Source organism: Branchiostoma lanceolatum, chromosome 7 (assembly GCF_035083965.1).
Source record: "Branchiostoma lanceolatum isolate klBraLanc5 chromosome 7, klBraLanc5.hap2, whole genome shotgun sequence".
Taxonomy (NCBI): Eukaryota; Metazoa; Chordata; class Leptocardii; order Amphioxiformes; family Branchiostomatidae; genus Branchiostoma; species Branchiostoma lanceolatum.
In genome coordinates this window covers 23,488,600-23,512,653 of record NC_089728.1, presented here as the reverse complement: position 1 = coordinate 23,512,653, position 24,054 = coordinate 23,488,600, and the positions used below count along the sequence as shown (strand labels likewise).

Below are 24,054 nucleotides of genomic sequence, written 5' to 3'. Positions count from 1 at the left end.
GCAAACAGAGAGTCAAACAGACTGAGAGTCAGACAGACAGAGTCAGGCAGACAGAGTAAGACATACAGAGGGTCAGACAGACACAGAGTCAGGCAGACAGAGTGTCAGACATACAGAGATCCAGGCAGACAGAGAACCAGGCAGACAAAGAGTTAGACATACAGAGAGTCAAGCAGACAGAGAGTCAGACAGACAGAGATTAGGCAAACAGAGAGTCATACCGACAGAGAGTCCGACAGACAGAGAATCAGGCAGACAGAGAAAAAGACAGACAGGGAGTCAGGCAGACAGAGAGCCAGGTGGCCAGATAGTCAGACAGACAGAAAGTCAGGCAGACAAGGAGCCAGACATAGAAAGAGTGAGGCAGACAGTGAGCCAGGCAGACAAAGAGCCAGGCAGACAGAGAGTCAGATAGACAGAGAGTCAGACAGACAGAGAGTCAGACAGACAGAGAGTCAGACAGACAGAGAGTCAGACAGACAGAGAGTCAGACAGACAGAGAGTCAGACAGATAGATAGTCAGACAGACCTAGAGACGGACAGACAGAGAGTCAGACTGACAGAGAGTCGGGCAGACAGAGAGCCAGATAGAAAGAGAGTCTGACAGACAGAGTCAGACAGACAGAGAGTCAGACAGACAGAGAGTCAGACAGACAGAGAGTCAGACAGACAGAGAGTCAGGCAGATAGATAGTCAGACAGACCTAGAGACAGACAGACAGAGAGTCCGACAGACAGAGAGTCGGGCAGACAGAGAGCTAGATAGAAAGAGAGTCTGACAGACAGAGTCAGACAGACAGAGAGTCGGGCAGGCAGAGATTCAGACAGACAGAGAGTCAGACATAAAGAGAGCTAGGCAGATAGAGAGCGAGGCAAACAGAGAGTCAGACAGTTAGAGAGACAGGAAGACAGAGAGCCAGATAGAAAGAGAGTCATACAGACAGAGAGTCATACAGACTGAGTGTCAGACTATTACTACTACTTCTACAGTAACTACTACTGTTTTCAAAACCACAGTGCTCAATAGTCTTAATAATTTATTTGTCCAAACGCACAAAACAAATGTTTATATATTTATTGTTAAAACAAGGTAGTTATGCCCAATATCAGGATCCCTAAATTTTCTCGGCAGTGATTACAGAATGCTTTAAAGAATTCAAAATTTACATGTACAATCTTTGAAAACTTCATCCAAAGAGTCCCTGTAGTCTGTAATCTTAAAATTGTACTAGCGAAAATTATACAGAATAAGATCTTGAATCTGTAGACCAGAGAGTTCCAGCAGTTGACGGCGGAGACTTACTTTAAGCCTCAAAGTTAGATTTCCAAGTGTTATCTGATAGAATGAACACCAGAAAATTGTCAATACAACAAGAAACAATTAACCTAAGTTTTGTATCATGTTTCCAATGCACGCAATTATCAGACAACAATGTTTTATAATGAGACCATAATTCGTTGACAACTCGCTATCCTGTGCGATAAACATCTATTCAGACATATGTGGATACCGACTTTTTCTGTCATGATAATGGCGTGTAAACCTACTTTTCATATGAATTCTTTTTGGGGGGCGTTGCGGGGACGAACTTTTGATCCCAGGTCCACAGCATAATTGTTCTTCATCACGAACAGACAACGGCATAATTGCAGTGGACGAAGAATCCTTTATGTAGGTGTCCCCAGGAGGGTCAATTTTTCGCTCTGCTTGTAAACAAGAAAAAACACTGGCCTTTCTAGCCTACGGCAGTTTTGCCTCAACGATACATGGAATCAATCTCAATTATACGTACAAAAAGGGTCACCAGGTCAATCGTGCCTGTCTGTTCCTTAAATGTTACCTGTGTGCAAACATCTGTTCATGTTTCAAGACTTTATATGAGATAAACAAAACATAGGACACACATTTACGTTGTAACTTTTCCCCTCAGTCCAGTGAGAATGAGTAAATTAAAAATAAAAGATTCGAGACGTTCAAACTCTCGAAACGAATTTTAATGTAATTGACTTGCATTGTCTCAGGGAACAGTCTTGGCCCTTTAGCACTGCAAATATTTTCAATCCGGTGCAAATGAAATATTTTTTATGGCACCTCTATTAAAAGATATGGTTTTTAAAACACCCCAAAGACAAAACATTATGGCTTATCAAAAGAATGAAACAGTTTTTCTTAGTCCATTGCAAATGGGTCACTTCAATTCGCTGACCCGAAAATCACAGGGTGGCATGTCAACAACTTGTCCAGCTAGGACCACAGTTAAACTACATAGCTTGTAAACAACTCACAACTTTGTAACAGTAGCTAAAATATGTTGAAAATGCTCATGTTTTGTCAGGCGAGTTCATAAAATTGACCTTAATTACAACTACAACAGTCTGTGCCACAGTCCACTGCACATGAACAATTACACCAAACTATCCAGCCCAAGGGCAGTTACGCCTTTGCAACAACGGAATGTTAATTGGGTTCTTGAATAAATCAAATTAATTGAAAGCAGGTCCCCTCGCTCTTGCCTGTAGGGTAGGAAAACCAACTGCCGTCAATGCACGATGTTTTTATATCATGATTTTTAAACCGTCAACACTAGTTGCTTGGCGCACAAAGTAATTTGAATTCAGTCGAGCGGTTATCTTAAATGTAGTACGGAAAAGACTACCCACAGAAATGTTTCTGTGCACCGAAGATAAACGACAGGCGATTATTCCTTCGAACATATCGCAAAATTGAGGCCTAGGCATTCCCTGAAAAAGAAGATCGACAACATGTCTAATGTTTAAATATGGGTTTGTTGAATTTACGAGGGGACGTCAGTATAAAACGCTTTTTCTACCATAGCAGGTTCATTACCTTTGCCGAGAAGGTTATGCAGAGGGTAGCGTTTGTTTGTTTGTTTGTTTGTTTGTTTGTTTGTAACGTACAGCATGACTCGAGAAGGCTTGGATGGATTGTCTTGATATTTGGTAGGTGGGTAGGTCTTGATGAGACATGGAAATGTTTAGATCTTGGGTCCCCTAGCGGCTTCTTACGGTACTGCAGCGGAACTTCCTGTTTCGATATCTCGTGTTCTGGACAAGCTATGGAACTGATTTTTGAGTGGTAGATAGCTCTTTGGACGGAGAGTAAGTGGTATAGGTTATGACCCCCTAGCGGCTTTTTTCGAACTGCAGGAGCAGGTTATGGTTAAGACTTTGAAAGGGAATAACTCAAGAAGGGCTTGATGGATGGTTATGATTTTTGGTAAGTAGATAGCTTGACCGATGATGTACATGATTAGATACTTATTATGCAAATCAGCATCTAATTTGCATAATTAATGAGGAACGTTTATACATCCGCCAAATTACACAATAGGACTCTCCAACATGTGACATATGTAACTGAGGAGGAGAGAAATATTAATAGATATCAATTATGCAAATGAAGACCTCATTTGCATAATTGATGAGAAAATACTATAACTCAAGATGGGTTTTAATGGATGGTAATGCTTTTTGGCATGTAGATAGCTTACGTGATGATTTGTATGACTGGACGATAATTATGCAAATCAGATTCTAATTTGCATAATCAATGAGACAATTTTAAAAACCCGCTATGTTCCATGATATGACTATTCAAATATGTGACATTTCTTACTGAGGAATTTTGATAGATAAAAGATATGCAAATGTAGGCCTAATTTGCATAATTAATCAGAAACTACTTTAATTCCATACAGGTAAATGATGGCAATTTCATACTTGTGTCATTTGGAAGTTATGTGACTTTTGTTTTTTGGGTGAAGAAGATCAACTGGTATGATTTCTAATTGATGAGAAACACTCCTGATACGTCAGTCATAAAGGTTAAAATCATTTGGCGAAGGTATGAGGTCGTGGAACTCTAGTTTTTGTATGAAATGAGATGACATTTGGCACAGATGTAAAGAAACATCTCTTCTCGAGACTGAATTCGAAGTATCTCAATGTGTTGTGATGGTTTTCACCAGCGACTGAGTTGATTTCAAAATGACCACACCCTTGAAAGCTTGTCGGAGGCAAACAGCAGTAAAAGGGAAGTTCAATTAGAAGTAAAGTATGGCCCTCTTACAAGTATTGTAGGAGCCTGAAACTACTCATATATCACAATGCATATCTCTGAACTCCTATCAGTTTTTATTTTTTCGTTCCAAGGGTATGAGGTATGAGTTGATTTCAGAGCGGGCATCTGGGTCCTGAATATGCGTATAACTTGTTTTTGTAGATTACTTTCTCTATACGTTTGTGGACTGGTTAGTTCTGCTAGTTCATTTTAGTGACGCTGAAGAAGAGTGATGGATGTCACTCGAAACGTCCGGAAATAAATCTCCGAATTCGTATCCAGTTGTAGAGTTTGAATTCTCTTTATATACTTTCCCATATCGTCAGAGAAATGAAACTAAGCGTCCCATCGTATTAGGATCACGGCCCAAATGTACGCGGAAATGGAGAAATAGAGGAGTAAGATCACACAGATGGCCTGGAAAAACACGAAACATTTACGAGGACTGACTACTGCTGTACCAGCCAACCAATCAACAGAAGCCATAATTGTTCATTTGCATAATTTCAGTGTGAAAGGGTATATATTTTGCCTCCCGTCTCCGCTTTTCATCACTTCATCCCGACATCTTCAGACGTAAGACACATCTTGCTCTGACACGCCAGGAACTTACTTAAAGGTAGGTACCAAGTCAAATTTACTCTGTCCGCTATTTCTGTCTGCTGGTATCTGTACATGTATTACACCAGAAATTTATGAGAATCATATCTATTCTTGATCGAGCTTTTGCCACGAAGGTATCGGTGTGTAAATGCCATGTATGGTAGCCGCGGCGACTGTTGGAGGGCTTCTCTTACTTGCCGTCTTATACATTAGGCCGGGATGGAGGGCACCGCGACTGTTGTTAGGGCTAATGTATAAGACTGCAAGTAAAAGAAGCCCTCCAACAGTCGCCGCGGTTACCACGGTCTATTTTAGTTTCACATCGCGTACACCGCCCCTCGTCCGTGAGATGGGAAGCGATCGTTAGAGTAGACGTAAGGTACACGCGATTAAGATTGTATTTCAGCATAATAGTTCCAGCTCCAAAGACAAAGGATTGTTCATTTGAATGGCCGAGATGTTGAACACATTTAGTAGTGACATCCGAGATGAAGTCAAACAGCCATTGATTTCGCTGCGGTCACTTCACATGGTGGGGCCAAGATCGGTCGATTAAGCCCCTATCTTACAGGGTCCGCGACGCGTTGGCGACCTCGCTACGTCCACAATTGAATTTGTGTTCCCAATGACTTTATAATGGGGATATCATGCAAAACGTGCAAATATCAATAAAACACAACAAAACACTCAAAGCGTAAAAAGATTCGTGTCCTTATCGATAAAATTCGTTGAGCGGGCTGTCAAATTGCTCAATTGCAGCGAGGTCGCCAACGTGTCGCGGGTCCAGAAAGATAGGGGCTTACCTAAACAAGACACGCCCACATTATAATCACCTGTCAATCTCGCCACTACTAGTTTCTGTGTGGTTATGTCCACAATGACTGTACACAGGTTTAGAAAGTCTTTACCACTGGAAACTAACCATGGCCCTTTCCTTTCCCCAATAGTTGAAGCTACACCATGAAGCTGTTTGTTGGCATGCTGCTTGTGGCAATGGTTGTCACCACAATGCTGATTGACGACTCCGAGTCTTGGAGGCGGCGAGGGGCAGCCAAGAAGCTGAGGGAGGCTGCTGCAGAGACGAGGTACCTACTGAGGGAACTGCACGAGCTGGTCGAGCAGACTGAGGAGCGGGACGCTCGGGAGTTCGAGGATCCGGAGGAGCAAAACCGTAAGAACTCTCGCGTTTAGCCCTAAATCATCTAATTTCTCGTTTATTATACGTATGGACGCTCTCGAATTTACGGTCATCGTGCATGGTATGGGGTCATGGTCCACGTTTTTTCAGCATGATTGTTAAAAGTATCCACAGAGCGATGGGATACTGAATCTTGTACACGCGTCGCTGCAAGTTTTGTTGTAAGGCTCAGATTCTTGGTAATACATTGTGATTCAACCCATGGGTCATATGCCTTAATCTCTTGCCATATTTATTCCTGACTTGAAATGTTCACTTTCAATATCTTCGTATATACCAAAAGGGAACATATGTGATTAGGATTTGCAGGAGTTTTTAGTATAAGAAAACCAAATATATAAAGTTCTGGTTGCACTAAAATTATATGCCTGGACTTTGAATAAGGTTATAGATATGTTATTCTTTTATTTCTTTCACTAATATTGATGTCCATATTTCCAGACCTCAAGAGGTATGAGTAACTCCTATAGACTGCAGCCTACTAGACGACCTGAAGACCGGAGTTTTGGCGTCAAACGGGCAGGATTAAACATTAAGGTTTATGAATAAGAAGCGTTTTGTAAATATCCTAATCCAAGTCGGCTTTTCCTCGCGTTGCTGTTCAGTGTTCGTTGTGCAGTGCAACTTATTTTTCGCAATCTGTGGTATAGTGTGTCTGAAACAAGATACAATACGATGAAAACAATTTGTAAAATCTGTTCTTTGTTTCAATGTCTCACAGTTCATGCAACCCTAGAAGACCCAAACTTTGTACAAGATAGCAAGAATGCTTTATATATTGTGATTATTCAATAAACCTTACGAAGAAAAAAGTGACTGAAATGGTCTTTGTTTTCATCTGTATAGTGAACATCATAGACAGTCCGTGCTCAGTACTAATGAGGGACTAGCCAATTATTTAGAGGAGCGATTTTTTTGTTTAAACAAGCCTTTGCAAGCATGAATAAGGAGTACGTCGTGAAAAATGCCAAATACTTCATATATTTGCGGGGTGCTTAAGAGCAACAGTCTTAAAGGGAGGTACGCACCTACGGCCACATATGAACCATTCACGAAATGACGGAGAAAATAGTTTTGAGTATTTTGATAACCATTACATACACCATGGTAAGTTTCTCTCAGTCTAAATTCAAGCGTATTTTGATAACCACTAGATATAATATGTTTAGATTCTCAAAGTCTAAAGTCTGGAAACGAAACTCCAATAAACAGATGTTTATTCCTTGAGAGCATATGACAAACGTTCATCATTCTACCTGGCAAACAGGATTGATGGGACTTAATTCAGGGTATCCAATTAACATTCCGTTTTTGTAAAGGCGTAACTGCCTTGGGCCGGATAGACCGGTTTGAATGCTCCATGTGCAGTTGACTGTGGTACACCCGACTTTTACTTTTGATGAAAAAATTTATGAAGACACCTGACAAGACAAGATATTCAACATCTCTTAGCTATCGTTACAAAGTTGTAGGTTGTCTAAAAGCCGTGTATGTACTTTCATTGTGGTCCTTGTTGGCCAAGTTGAAGACATTCCGCTCTAGCCTGTCCATCTGTCGGAACCAACATTTCACGTGACACATATGCAATGGACTGATGAAATTTGAGAGAATTTTTCAGTTTTGGGGTGTTTAAAACCTATATTCTATAACATTCTTTAGCTTCATACGCAGCATTTTGTTTCGCTGACACATACTTTGTCCGTTCTTGAAACCGACCTATAAACCTCACTGTTAGGCCACAGCAAGTAAATTTTATGAATGACATCCTCCACAGACTCCAAAATTAATGAGATAGGGCGAAAAAAACAAGGCTGGCAAAAAAAGAAGGTTCCTACGTTTTCAAATTTTGAGATCATAAATCTTGTTAAACAAGAATTCATGACCAACAGGTCTTTTATTCCTGTAATAATATTCAACCAATGAGGCGTCATATATAGTATAAAACCTCCTTGATTCAACAGTAAACATGTATTTGTAGATGTGTATACATCTCAATCGACTAACTACAACAAATGCAGAAAAGAGCTTGTTGTACCATCATCTAAAGCAACAACACTGGGTATTCATATGCAATGAAACACTTGTGTATACAGCTCAATTAACTAGAACCAAGGACATTATATAATTGCTAGAACAAATGCAGAAAACAGCTTGTTATACCATAATGGGCAGGAACTACACTGAATATATGCAATGAAACACCTTTGACTGTCAACATTAAACTTTCCTTGAATATGTGTATACAGCTCAATTAACTAGAACAAATGTAGAAAACAGCTTACAACATATTTGCCAATTTTTGGCATGTTGACCACCGTCGGAGGGCAATGAAATTTCTTGTGCGTTTTTTTTCGAAATCAGGCGAAAATTAAAGAGCGCGCTGATGTCATCCTAAAAGTCTAATTGCTGCGGCCTTACAGCAAAATTACCATTCATTTACAATTTCCGTTTTTCTAAGTTGTTTCCGATTCCTCTACTACTGCTGTGCATGGATTTTTTATGTGAAACTCGTGCCACACCTTGTTGGCGCCGGCTTTTTGCACGTGGCCGGCCGATACGATTTTGCTCCCGTAGAGATCTGCTTAGAGATTACCGGATTGTGTTTTGTTTCCTTTCGCACCGCAGCTCTGTTGCTTCCACCTTGTCACGCATACCGACCCCCCCCCCCCCGCCAATCTATACATGAACAAGTTTTCCTTCCTTTAACGTGTAACTATGTACATGTTTGTTCTTTGCACCTGTGATATTATTTCGGCGGTTTGACCTGTTTGGATATGTAGATGGCTTTATCAAATTGTTTTTGCTTGCTGTTATTGATTGTTCTGTTGGAGAATTGTTTCTTGTCTGTTGTTGTGTTTTTTTGGGGGGGGGGGGGTGTTTCATAATTAACGCTCAAATTGTAACATTCCTGAGCAGATTAAGTGTAGGAAGTATTTTTTCGGGTTCTGTTTTGGTTTTGGGTAATTCTATCAAGCCCTCGAACATGATACATGTATAAATAGTGGATTCATTCCTCCAGCTAACCGACATCTTTCACACCGCAGTCGTCCCTCAGTAAGACATCTGGAGCCGCACAGTGTCCGTACAGAACTTTTATTCAGTCTAGTACCACTAAGCCCTCGAACATTTATGGGGAATGAACAGGCAATAAAGATTATTATTGATATATGTGGTTGTTGCCGAGATCTGTTCAGCAAATGTCCGTAAGTTTTATGACACTGGGGAAGGCGGGTAGGTAACCGCAGCTGTGATGTTTGTTTGTACTTGTATTACTTTACCTCCAGTAACTTTTTCTTGTCAGTAGGACCAAGCTCCACAAAAACTGCACATTGTAGGGTTGTGATTATTGTAAGGTTGAATTTTGCGGCCTTTTTTTAGAATTTCCTAATGCAGACATCTTTCTGGTCAAACGATTATTAAAGTGCTATCGTCGATGGGGAAATGGGTGCCGGACTCTATGCCGGAAACATACTTTGCTTAGATCAAGTTCCCCGGGTTCTAAGTTCAAGTGGGATAAAAAAAAAAACACAGAAGTAGACGTGTTAGTTGAGTCATCCTCGAGATATTTACCAGAGTTGTTTTTTTTCATCAGAATGCATGCGGTTTTATTACAGGGGACAAAGAGCGGGCTCGAGCGCAATAATACATATTGAGAAACCACACTACCTTCCCCACAGACCCAGATGATAGAATTACGTTACGGCCCAGAAATCTTCAGAACAATCGCCAAAACTTTACTCTCAACCCAAAAGGAAATCAACTAGATATCAGTGCATGTTTTTGTAGGGTTTGACGCAATCGATGCAAAGAACAAATATAGGGTATAAACACTGACCCTAAATGCTCTCATGCACTCTTCAATAACTGTAACAAAATTAGTAAGATTTAAGCCAAAATTCAGGCCAATTGTCACCAACAATATTTTGTACCTCCGAAAGGTACATTATGTAAAGCAGTATTTCACCTTAGAGGGGCGATATGTACCACCAGAAATTGCATATAGCATATAACATCTAGCCGCCTGAATCCATGTTTTGTTTATCTCTTCTATAGTCTAGAAACATAACTTCAGTGAACAGATGTTCGTTACACAGGAAACGTTTTAAAAATTGTCCTTGTCCTTTGGTGAATGATCCCGAGCCGACCCCGGGAAATTCAAAATGGCCGCCGTAATTGGAAATGGGTCTATTTCGTGGGGCCTCCTCCCTCTTTAGTTACAGATCCACCCTCGTCTCCAGGTTTACTCGGCAGTACCCCAGCGGCGACACCCACCTTCACAAGCTAGGCGTCAGCCGCTTGGCGTGACCTGCCACCTGACTCCACGAAGGCGGCATCTCGCCGCCTGAATCCATGTTTTGTTTATCTCTTCTATAGTCTAGAAACATAACTTAAGTGAACAGATGTTCGTAACACAGGTAACGTTTTAGGAATTGTCATTGTCCTAACTGACTGTAACGATTTATGGGGGACTCTTTGGAAGTATACAATTAAGATTCCCCCTATTGTTGAGGCAAAACTGCCGAAGGCTGGAAGGGCAGGTGTTATTCTCTTTTTTTCCATGCAGAGTGAACACTTGCCCCACGGTGACATACACTAGATTTATCCTTTATCCGCTGTAATTATAGAGCTGTGTGTTTGTGATATATAACAATTATGCTGCCGGCCTGGAATTTCAAAAATGCACCCCCCCTTGTAGCACCCTCAAATTAGATTTTATATCAAGATTCTGTTCGAAAACAGTAGCTTTACACGCCATCATATATCCCAACCAAAGAAAAATCGGTACTTACATTGGTCCAAATTGATGTTTATTACACAGGACCGCGAGTTGTTGAACAAATACGGTATCATTATGCAAAATCGTAGCCTAAAGATAGCATGCATTTCAAGTTAGTAGTAAACTTTGATAAGATTCGGTTGTAAGGTTAAAGCGTTTCACTTTTCTTACCATGAACAGTCTGCCATTTGCTTTTGATACCATTTTCCCCACTTGCACTGCCCATTTTAAGTTCGCCTGTAGCCACACCCTGAGTAAACAAGCAACAGGGACTGTCTCAAGCTGGGTACCATCAATTGTGAGGGCGGGCGGGGCGGTGGGCATTTTCATCCAACAAAAGACCATGACTTTACACTTTTCCGCATTAAGGAGCATGTGGTTCAGATTGGACCATTCGCTAAATGTGTCAAGCTCACTCTGCATTACGGAAGGTTCACTGTGGTGACGTAATTCTGCCATAGAGAGGTCATCAACGCACTTCCATTCTTGTAACAGTGTTTCTCTTAGTGCGTCGTCGAACACGGCTAGGAAAAAAATCGGGCCAAGGTGTGTGCCTTGAGGTACAGAACATGCACCATTTCCCAGTCTGAGAGCACGTACACTATCATACCGCACTCTCTGTCGCCAGTTGGTGAGAAAGTCACTGATCCATGGTATCAGCCAAGGTGAGGCTCCGAGCTTTAACAACTTATTTATTGCTACAGTGTGGTCGATTCTATAGAAAGCTTTAGAGAATTCTGTCATGACTTTGACAACAGTACACGTCAAGTAGACGGGTCACTGCGAGTTAAGATTTACCGCAAACCCACGCACACGGACCAGTACTTAAACTTCCAGTCAAACCATTCCTTGGATCATAAACTCGGGGTTATCCGTACCCTTTTTCACAGGAATTCTCTAAAGCTTTCTATAGAATCGACCACACTGTAGCAATAAATAAGTTGTTAAAGCTCGGAGCCTCACCTTGGCTGATACCATGGATCAGTGACTTTCTCACCAACTGGCGACAGAGAGTGCGGTATGATAGTGTACGTGCTCTCAGACTGGGAAATGGTGCATGTTCTGTACCTCAAGGCACACACCTTGGCCCGATTTTTTTCCTAGCCGTGTTCGACGACGCACTAAGAGAAACACTGTTACAAGAATGGAAGTGCGTTGATGACCTCTCAATTGCAGAATTACGTCACCACAGTGAACCTTCCGTAATGCAGAGTGAGCTTGACACATTTAGCGAATGGTCCAATCTGAACCACATGCTCCTCAATGCGGAAAAGTGTAAAGTCATGGTCTTTTGTTGGATGAAAATGCCCACCGCCCCGCCCGCCCTCACAATTGATGGTACCCAGCTTGAGACAGTCCCTGTTGCTTGTTTACTCAGGGTGTGGCTACAGGCGAACTTGAAATGGGCAGTGCAAGTGGGGAAAATGGTATTAAAAGCAAATGGCAGACTGTTCATGGTAAGAAAAGTGAAACGCTTTAACCTTACAACCGAATCTTATCAAAGTCTACTACTAACTTGAAATGCATGCTATCTTTAGGCTACGATTTTGCATAATGATACCGTATTTGTTCAACAACTCGCGGTCCTGTGTAATAAACATCAACTTGGACCAATGTAAATACCGATTTTTCTTTGGTTGGGATATATAATGGCGTGTAAAGCTACTGTTTTTGAGCAGAATCCTGATATGAAATCTAATTTGAGGGTGCTACAGGGGGGGGGGCGAATTTTTGAAATTCCAGGCCGGCAGCATAATTGTTATATATCACGAACACACAGCTCTATAATTACAGCGGATGAAGGATCCGTCTGGTGTATGTCACCGTGGGGCAAGTGTTCACTCTGCCTGGAAAAAAAAGAAGAGAATAACAGCGGCCCTTCCAGCCTTCGGCAGTTTTGCATCTTAATTGTTAACTCCAAAAGAGTCCCCCATCAATCGTTACAGTCAGTTAGGACAATGACAATTCCTAAAACGCTACTTGTGTTACGAATATCTGTTCACTTAAGTTATGTTTCTAGACTATAGAAGAGATAAACAAAACATGGATTTAGGCGGCGAGATGCCGCCTATGTGGAGTCAGGTGGCAGGTCACGCCTAGCGCCTAGAGGCTGACGCCTAGCTTGTGAAGGTGGGTGTGGCCGCTGGGGCACAGGTGCGCCGCACTTCCTGAGTAAACCTGGATACGAGGGTGGATCTGTAACTAAAGAGGGAGGAGGCCCCGCGGAATAGACCAATTTCAAATTACGGTGGCCATTTTGAATTTCCCGGGGTCGGCTCGGGATCATTCACCAAAATTAGGCTGGAGAGGCCCCAATCTGTTTTGCAATATAAATATGCAATTTCTGGTGGTGCATATCGCCCCTCTAAGGTGAAATACTGCTTTACATAATGTACCTTTCGGAGGTACAAAAACTTGTTGTTGACAATTGGACTGAATTTTGGCTTAAATCTTACTAATTTTGTTACAGTTATTGAAGGGTACATGAGAGTTTTAAGCGTCAGTGTTTATACCCTCTATTTGTTCTCTACATCGATTACGTCAAACCCTACAAAAACATGCACTGATATCTGGTTGATTTCCTTTTGGGTAGAGAGTAAAGTTTTGGCGATTGTTCTGAAGATTTCTGGGCCGTAACGTAATTCTATCATCTGGGTCTGTGGGGAAGGCAGTGTGGTTTCTCAATATGTATTATTGCGCTCAAGCCCGCTCTTTGTCCCCTGTAATAAAACCGCATGCATTCTGATGAAAAAAAACAACTCTGGTAAATATCTCGAGGATGACTCAACTAACACGTCTACTTTTGTGTGTTTTTTTATCCCACTTGAACTTAGAACCCGGGGGAAACTGATCTAAGCAAAGAATGTTTCCGGCATAGAGTCCGGCACCCATTTCCCCATCGACGATAACACTTTAATAATCGTTTGACAATAGAATTTTTTTTGCATTGGGAAATTGGAAAAAATAGGCCGCAAAATTCAACCTTACAATAATCACAACCCTAGAATGTGCAGTTTTTGTTGAGCTTGGTCCTACTGACACGAAAAAGTTACTGGAGGTAAAGTAATACAAGTATAAACAAATATCACAGCCGCGGTTACCTGCCCGCCTTCCCCGTCATAAAACTTACGGACATTTGCTGAACAGATCTCGGCAACAACCACATATATTAATGATAATCTTTATCGCCTGTTCATTCCCCAGTGGGATGATTGAGAAAATGAAAAAAATAACAATAACGTTAACGTCTAATAGTACAGTACTTAACACTATACCAATGTACTACCGTATATCTAAGTAAGTTCTATTGGCTTCTTCTCTCCTTTTAAAGCACATGGTGACATAATTACATACTTCGTCCATTACATAAGCATTTGTGCATGGCATCAAGTATTTAAAAGTATCCCGCTTTGATATTGTCTTACATCTCTTGTCAAGCTGAACTGATTTGAACAGAGCCTGACGCTTGTTGTCATTCAATACACAGTCTGGTAAGAAATGCATTTCATCTTCAAGACGTGAGTTATTACAAAATTTACATAATCTATCCTGTAAAGGGGTACGGCTATGCCTTTCAGATTCTACGTGTAATGGATGGTCACTGATGCGAAGTTTACACATGGCTCTACGATTTTGAAATTTGGAATGTTTAGATATAATGGTTCTATGTCATATATAGCTTTGAATGTTTTGTATGTTATATATATCTTTCCTTTCTTTCTACCTTAAACAAGAGTTATAAGCAAGAAAATTACCTTTCAAACATTAAGAGCCTTGACGTACGTAGGGCAATCACAAAACTCAGAATTGGCTGTCATAAATTAAGTATAGAAACGGGGAGATTTCAAAAACTTCCTATCAACCAGAGGGTTTGCCCATTCTGTCCAGAGGTAGTTGAAGACGAATATCACTTTTTGATTGTATGTCCCAAATATTTCGATATACGAAATTCACTATACTCAATGCTATCGTCGGATTTACCAGGATTTATCTCAATGGACTTGAACAGCAAATTTAAGTACATAATGACATGTGACAACCCATGCATGGTATACATATTGGGAAATATATCAAAGAACTCCATGGCCAATGATTGTAAAATCCCATTGTCATCCCATACTATACTACACCATATTGTATAAAAGACTTAACATATCTGTAATTGTAATCAACTCTTGCAGCTATATGAGCAAAGTTTGGGTGTCACAGAAGGTTCAGTGCAACATAACTGAATGAAAATCTCTAACATAAAATGTATCATGATGCGACAACAAGGTAAGCAGTTAAATGCAATCTCATGTTCGAGGGCTTAGTGGTACTAGACTGAATAAAAGTTCTACACAGGAACTATGCGGCTCCAGATGTCTTACTGAGGGACGACTGCGGTGTGAAAGATGTCGGTTAGCTGGAGGAATGATTCCGTACTTTATATCATGTTCGAGTGCTTGATATAATTACGAAAAAAAAATACTTTCTACAATTAACCTGCTCAGGAATGTTTCAATCTACCCGAAAAAAAAGTGAGTGTTTATTAATGACCCCCCCCCCCCAAAAAAAAATCAAAACAACACAAAAAAGACAGTAAATAATTCTCCAACAGAAAAATCAATAACAGCAAGCAACAACAATTTGATTTAGGCATCTACACATCCTAACAGGTCAAAATCGCCAAAATGATATCACAGGTACAAAGAACAAACATGTGCATAGTTACACGTTAAACGAAGGAAAACTTGTTCATGTATAGACAGTGGGGAATGTTGGCTTATTTACCAACCATACTTTAGCCAATCAGAGAGCGCCCCGCGCCATGACGTCATTTTCCCGCGGACGGAGCGTCCACACAATTTCACCAAGCTTCCCGGTCCTTTTTTGAAAATTCTGGCTTCTACGCCTGCGTATAGGCGAGTTGAAAGGTTAAACTACGTCATATCCGCCTAAAAAAGCATCATGGAAGGGAAAGGAAGTCGAATTTCTCGTTTTGTTTGCTTCAAAAGAGCGCCAGAATCCACGCATCCCGGCCGAAATGGGGGGTGAATCGCCAGGTAAGGGTGAAATTTACACATTTTACTCCGTTTTTAGACCAGTCTATCACAGCACGAAATCGAATATTTAAGCAAACTTTCCGAATGACGGAAACAAGAATTAAAGGTCGGGAAATATTTCAGCAGAGTTTACGGGGCCGTTAATGCCGCTGAAAGTAAGATTTGAGCTTTCCGCAACCTTTCCGCGTTCGTTAACATGAATTAAATGCATGCTATATCTTTCCATGGACTTTAAGCATCCTTATATACATCGTATAGAGGAAACATTATGGTACATCAGTAACCAATATATTCTCCAAGCAGATAAATGCTCTCCTGGGGACTAATATTGCCTCAATTTTTAAAATCTTGGAGAAAAGCTGGTATACCCGAAACGTTCTTCGATCTTTAAGATACACCCATTTGCAGTAAACACCGATCCCGCTTAAGTCATTTCTCATAAGTTTTGTTTTAAACAACGCGCCATGCATGTGCACGCACATTGTACGTCTACTTTGTAGCAGAATAAGACATACAGTCCATACCCATCTTCTAGTTGATCTTCTTTTATCCGTGTTTATACTACAGCTTACAAAAAACAGCAGTTCTTTTCTATTTGGTTTCTCCCCCCTTTTATGTTTAGGTAGAGAAAAGCTGTCGGAAAGCGGACGTTTTCCCTCGCAGTTATTTCTACCTTTCCGATATCTTCCATTGCATATAGGCTCGGTTTACATAGCCCACTTTTATGTTTAGGTAGAGTAAAGCTGCCGGAAAGCGGGCGTTTTCCCTCGCAGTTATTTCTACCTTTCCAATATCCTTCCGTTACCTTTAGGCTCGGTTTACATAGAAGGGGGGAGACCTCCCCCTCTTCTGTTTAGGTACAGAAAAGCTGTCGGAAAGCGGGCGTTTTCCCTCGCAGTTATTTTTACCTTTCCGATATTCTTACGTTACATATAGGCTCGGTTTGCATAACCCACTCTTATGTTAAGGTAGAGAAAAGCTGCCGGAAAGCGGGCGTTTTCCCTCGCAGTTATTTCTACCTTTCCGATGTCCTTCCGTTACATATAGGTTCGGTTTGCATAGAAGGGGGGAGACCTCCCCCCTTTTATGTTTAGGTGGAGAAAAGCTGTCGGAAAGTGGGCGTTTTCCCTCGCAGTTATTTCTACCTTTCCGATATCCTTCCGTTACATATAGTTTCGGTTTGCATAGAAGGGGGGAGACCTCCCCCCTTTTATGTTTAGGTAGAGAACAGCTGTCGGAAAGCGGGCGTTTTCCCTCGCAGTTATTTCTACCTTTCCGATATCTTTCCGTTACATATAGGGCCGGTTTGCATAACCCACTCTTATGTTAAGGTAGAGAAAAGCTGCCGGAAAGCGGGCGTTTTCCCTCGCAGTTATTTCTACCTTTCCGACATCCTTCCGTTACCTTTAGGCTCGGTTTACATAGAAGGGGGGAGACCTCCCCCCTTTTATGTTTAGGTAGAGAAAAGCTGCCGGAAAGCGGGCGTTTTTCCTCGCAGTTATTTCTACCTTTCCGATATTCTTCCGTTACATATAGGCTCGGTTTGCATAACCCACTCTTATGTTAAGGTAGAGAAAAGCTGCCGGAAAGCGGGCGTTTTCCCTCGCAGTTATTTCTACCTTTCCGACATCCTTCCGTTACCTTTAGGCTTGGTTTACATAGAAGGGGGGAGAGCTCCCCCCTTTTATGTTTAGGTAGAGAAAAGCTGTCGGAAAGCGGGCGTTTTCCCTCGCAGTTATTTCTACCTTTCCGATATCTTTCCGTTACATATAGGGCCGGTTTGCATAACCCACTCTTATGTTAAGGTAGAGAAAAGCTGCCGGAAAGCGGGCGTTTTCCCTCGCAGTTATTTCTACCTTTCCGACATCCTTCCGTTACCTTTAGGCTCGGTTTACATAGAAGGGGGGAGACCTCCCCCCTTTTATGTTTAGGTAGAGAAAAGCTGCCGGAAAGCGGGCGTTTTTCCTCGCAGTTATTTCTACCTTTCCGATATTCTTCCGTTACATATAGGCTCGGTTTGCATAACCCACTCTTATGTTAAGGTAGAGAAAAGCTGCCGGAAAGCGGGCGTTTTCCCTCGCAGTTATTTCTACCTTTCCGACATCCTTCCGTTACCTTTAGGCTTGGTTTACATAGAAGGGGGGAGACCTCTCCCCTTTTATGTTTAGGTAGAGAACAGCTGTCCGAAAGGGGGCGTTTTCCCTCGTACTTATTTTTACCTTTCCGATATCCTTCCGTTACATATAGGGTCGATTTACATAGAAGGGGGGAGACCTCCCCCCTTTTATGTTTAGGTAGGGAAAAGCTGTCGGAAAGCGGGCGTTTTCCCTCGCAGCTATTTCTACCTTTCCGATATCGTTCCGTTACCTTTAGGCTTGGTTTACATATCCCCCCTTTTATGTTTAGGTAGAGAAAAGCTGTCGGAAAGCGGGCGTTTTCCCTCGCAGTTATTTCTACCTTTCCGATATTCTTCCGTTACATATAGGCTCAGTTTACATAACCCACTCTTATGTTTAGGTAGAAAAAAGCTGTCGGAAAGCGAGCGTTTATCCTCGCCGTTATTTTTACCCTTCCGATATCCTTCTGTTACCTTGAGCCTGGGTTGACGGTGCTCTCAGTTTTAGAAAACAACGCGGAACATTGAGCTAACAACTCCCCCGGATTGCAAATCTATAGGTTGGCGGGCATACTGTATTAGGCCGCCGCACAAATTGGCTCAGTCTGCGGATCGAGACCGCGCCGCCGGCACGTTTTGGCAGCTTTGTGTATTTGTTCCTTTTTTTGTATCAAAAATCATCAAATAACGCGTGTTCACACGCAGTTTTCCTTTTTATAATCTACAAGTAACTTCTAGAAAGATCGCCGCTAACAGTATGTTCTATTGTCGCTCGCGTCAGTTGTTGTGTTCGGGGCAAAAGCGATACGCAAGGACGTCTGCTTTTCAACTGCAAATTTATACAGTGTGAAGTCGTAAACAAGCTGGGGCGGTACGTTGAGATGGTAATGCAACATTTCCATATTTACTAGTGAAATGCCATGTGACAGGGCATTACCCAATCAGAGAAAAGGGTGGCTTTTTCAAATTAACCGTATATCCCAGAGACAGTTATTTTTTTACAGCGAAGACAGCTCATGAAGGAAGTTTGAACTCAGTCGTTTCAACCCACAAATTATGGCCACAACGTTGTTCTTACCACCCGGAACCCGGACGGAAAAACGTAAAGCTGAGACAAGGACACCAGTCTGTACAACTTGGTGAAACCAATTGCAAGGAGGTTTCATAGTATTATACTACCTGGGTGAAACCAAGGAGGGTGGAGATGCTGAACGGAGCATGCGGGCACGCGATTCGGGACTTTGTTGTATCTCCAAACCCACCCGGTACCAGTGGAGACAACGGTCACCAAGTAAACAACGGCGTGAGTTAGCCTCCAATCAGGCCCAATGGATTGCAAAGACCGTATCCAACTGGAAGAAGGAGCTTGTATGTATAGAAATCCAAGTACTTTCTCTGTCAGTTTGATACGGTCTTGATGAAACCTATAGATCTGTTTGGAGATTAGCGTGAGTGAAATCGGAACCTGTCAACCTGTCTTGATAGGAACTATCCCTGTCGTCTCGCCTAACACTGGGACCGGAATCGTGGACTTGGAAATGTCGCAAAATGGTGAAGGGAGAATCTACCGACAATGTGAGATTGATCCCTCGTTGACCGCGTCAAGTACAAGTTAGAATATGACGACCGATGACGAAACCGCAAGTACCTAGTAAGTGTTATCAACCCAGAATGATTTTACTGTTACAATTCACTCTATTTGGCCAATTTCTACCATTTTCCTAGCGATCCGCAAAGCCTGGTAAAGGCTAATAAGACACGAGAGGGAAGAAAAGTTTGACGTAGGGTTAGTTAGTGTTAGGGGTTACGTTCTGGTGTCGATGTAATAGTTAGCTAGTGTTAAAACTTGGAAGCGCATTGTAATAGTTAATAGTTGGGGTAAGGAATAGCCTGAATAGTTTATTAATGATAAGGTGACGTTTTTTTTTATAAAACTAGCTGTTCATGTAAGAAATCATTTCTTCCATTTTGTATGTGTATATTTGTAAAGGTGGGGAGGGGTCTCGCTATAATGGCGTAAAAAGTTTTTGTGCAGTATTATCATCTTTGAAATAAATTGTTCTAAACTTTTATCGGCCCCGTTGCCTTTCATATTCATATTTACCTGTCTATGTAAGGGTTCGGAATGTTTAAGCCATCCGTAGCAAGTTAAGTCGTCGTAAAGGATTAAATTAGATACTGTGTAATGAAAAGGAAACTTATTGTAGAGACTCCGTTTTAGCACGTTAAGCTCATGTTTTTAGCACGTTTAGCTCGTGTTTTTAGCACGTTAAGCTCATAAAAAGGCTACAGAAAACACCAGGAAATGTGTAGCTTTAGGTAGTCGTTTAGGCTGCGTGAACGGCACATAAACGTAGGAAATCGTGACGGAAATAGATTATAAAGATGGACGAAAGATTACGGAAATGTCTCAAGAAACTTACACTTTCCGTGTTGGATCTTCCGTAAAGGTACGGAAAGATTGTCCATAGCGACGCCTTTACGCCTTGCAGATACAACGTTTGTAGCACGTCAAGGTCTTAAAAAGGTCACGGAAAGCCAGAGGAAAGGTACAGCTTTAGGTAACCTTTCAAGCTTTGTGAACGGCACATAAACGTAGGGAGAATCGTGACGGAAATGGGTGATAAAGATGGACGAAAGGGTACGGAAAGGTCTCAAGAAACTTACACTTTCCGTGTTGGAACGTACGGAAAAATTGTCCTTAACGACGCCTTTACGCGTCGAAAAGTCACGTAAATACACGTGAAGAAGTGCAGAAACGTACCTGAACGTACGGAATGATTGTCCATAACGATGCCTTTACGCCTTGCAGATACCACGCTTGTAGCACGTTAAGGTCGTAAAAAGGTCACGGAAATACCGAGGAAAGGTATACCTTTAAATAACCTTTCAAGCTGTGTGAACGGCACATAAACGCAGGGAGAATCGTGGCTGAAATGAATGATAAAGATGGACGAAAGGGTACGGAAAGGTCTCAAGAAACTTACACTTTCCGTGTTGGAACGTACGGAAAAATTGTCCTTAACGACGCCTTTACGCGTCGAAAAGTCGCGTAAATACACGTGAAGAAGTGCAGAAACGTACCTGAACGTACTTCCGGAAAGGGCACCTTAAATGCAATGTTTAAGCAGACGTACAGGGGTCGTTAAGTTGCGGAAATAGTGAATAAACGTCACGTTTACGCTGCGTTTAAGTATGCTTAAATACCAGATTTCGTGCCGTGTATGTAACTATTTTCGCGGAATTTACCGTAATTTAAAAGCAATTCTCTGGTTCTTTGACATGTCACGAGTTGAGTCCGCCATTGTGTCTTTGTTTGTATCGCGATACGGAAAAGTTTCGCGTTTTAGAAGTTCGGAGGTAGCGTGGTTGGAAGCGCCCGGTCGCTATGTATTCCTGTGGTAATTTCCACACATTAGATTTGTTTTTGTCGGACAAAAATCGTTTTATTTGTAGTACGCGTCAATTTTGCTCAAAACAAATGGTCGTTCATGGTAACTTGTATTATGAGCTATGCTTCCACGTTATTTGTTTTCATTTCTACTGTTCTAAAAAAGGGTTTCGCGTTTTTGAATTTGAAGTGGTCACGATTTTACGATTGTGTCAAAGAATGGGGGGAGGGGGGCGCTGATCGGCACTGATCGATAGGGGTTTGGTTCTCGCGATCTCTGGGCGGATTTATGTTTTTTTCTTCATAAATAGTAAGTGAACAGAACGATAGTACCCATTAATATATTTTTGTGATACTTTTCTCAAATATCATTCGTAAATTTGTGGAAGATGGGCTATGTATACATGGTTTTCGTATACATACATTATGCAGCTGTCATTTTGGCTGTCTAAACTTGTTAATATTGTCATTTGCTTTTAAAATTTTGTTAATTAACTTACTGTCATCACAAATTCTTTATCCCTGATGTATTTAGTGATACTTAAACAGAGTTAAGAAGTCAAGTCAACCTCATACTTATCATGCTTATGTTACAGGTGAGGAGATAAACCACTCCAGCCTGTTGAGTGAGATTTGCAGACTGTGCAGAGGGAGTGTCAAGGACAAGGCTCAATCCAAAATGCAGTACAGACTACACACCTGAATTCCAAGCCGGTGTATAGATGGTATTTTATTGTACTAAAGTTGTCAACACCTATATTTGTATGGTTGCACTCCTTTTCTAGATATTTGTATGGAGGCAATTACATGTAAAACAATAAAAGACCATAAATGTACATTAATGACTGTTTTTTATTGAGCTAAGAGTCTAGTTATAGTAAATTTTAAACATTACCTATGTTGTACTTAGTTACTAACTTGACATATCGTCTGCTTGTGTCCAACAGCTGAGGGTACACTTCTACGACGTCACGTCTTCCAGATGGCACTTCCTCGCAGACGTACAACCATTACAATCAAGAGCCGCAGGTAAACGTCTGTCGCACAAGGCTCAAAGCAGACAAGTACCTCCATGATCCATTCAACAAAGATGCTCCACACACTTCCATTACAGGCAAACAGTTGACAACAAACCAGGTAGACTTTGATAGAATTGCATGTGTAAATAAGATAAAAGTGTTTGATGAAGTTTTTTTTGCTAGGCAAGCAAAATTGATCAGACAATTTTATATGTAACTATGGAGGAGAGATGCAGAGCAGAAGATACATGTATCTGTAGACAAACTAAGCCTGTTATTACCACAAAGATCAAAGACTTGTTGAGTGAATTTGTGGTGGAAGATGTCAAGTCCTTATTATATATAGAAACTGAAACATTTTGGAAAGGAAGATGATTTGCTTGACTTTTACCATGGCATGAAGTTTGCAATTGACCAAACAGGAGCATATAAAATGTGCTGTACACCTCGACGTAATGGCCAGTGTTAGGACTACCTAAAGAAGGTCCATGTCATAGCTATTTCATGCTGTTAAATCTCAGGTCCAAGCTGTGTAAAAAAAGGGAAACATTGTATATGATCTATATAAGTATATTCTACAGTCTATTCCATGTTGTTAAATTTCTGGTCCAAGTTGTGTAAAAAAAAGAGACATTGTATATGATCGATATTCTACAGTCTATTTCATGTTGTTAAATCTCAGGTCCAAGTTGTGTAAAAAAGAAAAGAACATACATGAGACATTGTATATGATCTATAGACTATATTCTACAGTCTATTTCATGTTGTTAAATCTCAGGTCCAAGTTGTGTAAAAAAAAACATGAGACGTTGTATATGATCTATATTCTACAGTCTTTTTCATGTTAAATCTCAGGTCCAAGTTGTGTAAGAAAAGAACAAACATCATTTTTACATGAGACATTGTATATGATCTATGTTCTACTGTCTATTTCATGTTGTTAAATCTAAGGTCCAAGTTTTGTAAAACAAAAGAACAAACATAACCTTGTATATGATCTATATTCTACTGTCTATTTCATGTTGTTATATCTCAGGTCCAAGTTGTGTAAAAAAAAATGAGACATTGTATATGATCTATATTCCACAGTCTATTTCATTTTAAATCTCAGGTCTAAGTTGTGTAAGAGAAGAACAAACATGCGACATTGTATATGATCTATATTCTACTGTCAGTTAAGACACAACTGAGGGAGTCCGTTGATCTCCGCTCCCCATGGAGGAGGTCAAAACGTCATCAACATCTACGAAGTTATGTAACTCAGTAACCGTTGGAAATAACGACACCATCACGTCCTGATCAATACTTTGTTCCAAGTGAACATTCTTTCAACATTTTTGTAGTAGAAAATGCTAGTGTTTGCCCTCGGTATTGTTTCTAAAGTTTGAACAAAACATTCAAACAAACGTTTATTTAATTTTGCCCCATGTACAATTGCACTTGCTAAGTACTAAATTAATGGTGATTTGTAACACTGAGACAAGGCTGGGTTAGCGTTAGTATGATATATGTCAAGGATAACTTCTAAACCCCAGACATTTCGGCACCTCCTATTAGCAACAGGTAAGTCGTCTACCGTCGCGCTCAGAAGGAGAGACTGCAGCGCCGTGCCGGAGGTATCGCAAGTTAACGTTACAAAAAAACATACTGGTCACGGCGTGAACGCCGTACTTGAGTAAGTTTTTCGTTACGGATTGCTTTTACATGTGACTCGGCTCGCTAGTAGGAACGCATATAATACCAAATCATCAGTTTTTAAGGAAACAAACGGTTTCCTACAGTGCGGGAAGTGAAAAACAGGCGAGGTCCCGGCGTTCGCGGACTT

General features: G+C 41.1%; 1 long non-coding RNA gene across 1 annotated transcript; it reads left to right on the top strand.

The window, feature by feature from the left end:
• Nucleotides 1-15,419: 15,419 nt before the first annotated feature.
• Nucleotides 15,420-23,646, top strand: LOC136438236 (uncharacterized). The gene is made up of 3 exons (XR_010756408.1): nt 15,420-15,703; nt 21,807-21,935; nt 22,158-23,646. It is a non-coding gene; the product is annotated as an uncharacterized lncRNA (long non-coding RNA).
• The last annotated feature ends 408 nt before the right edge of the window (nt 23,647-24,054 follow it).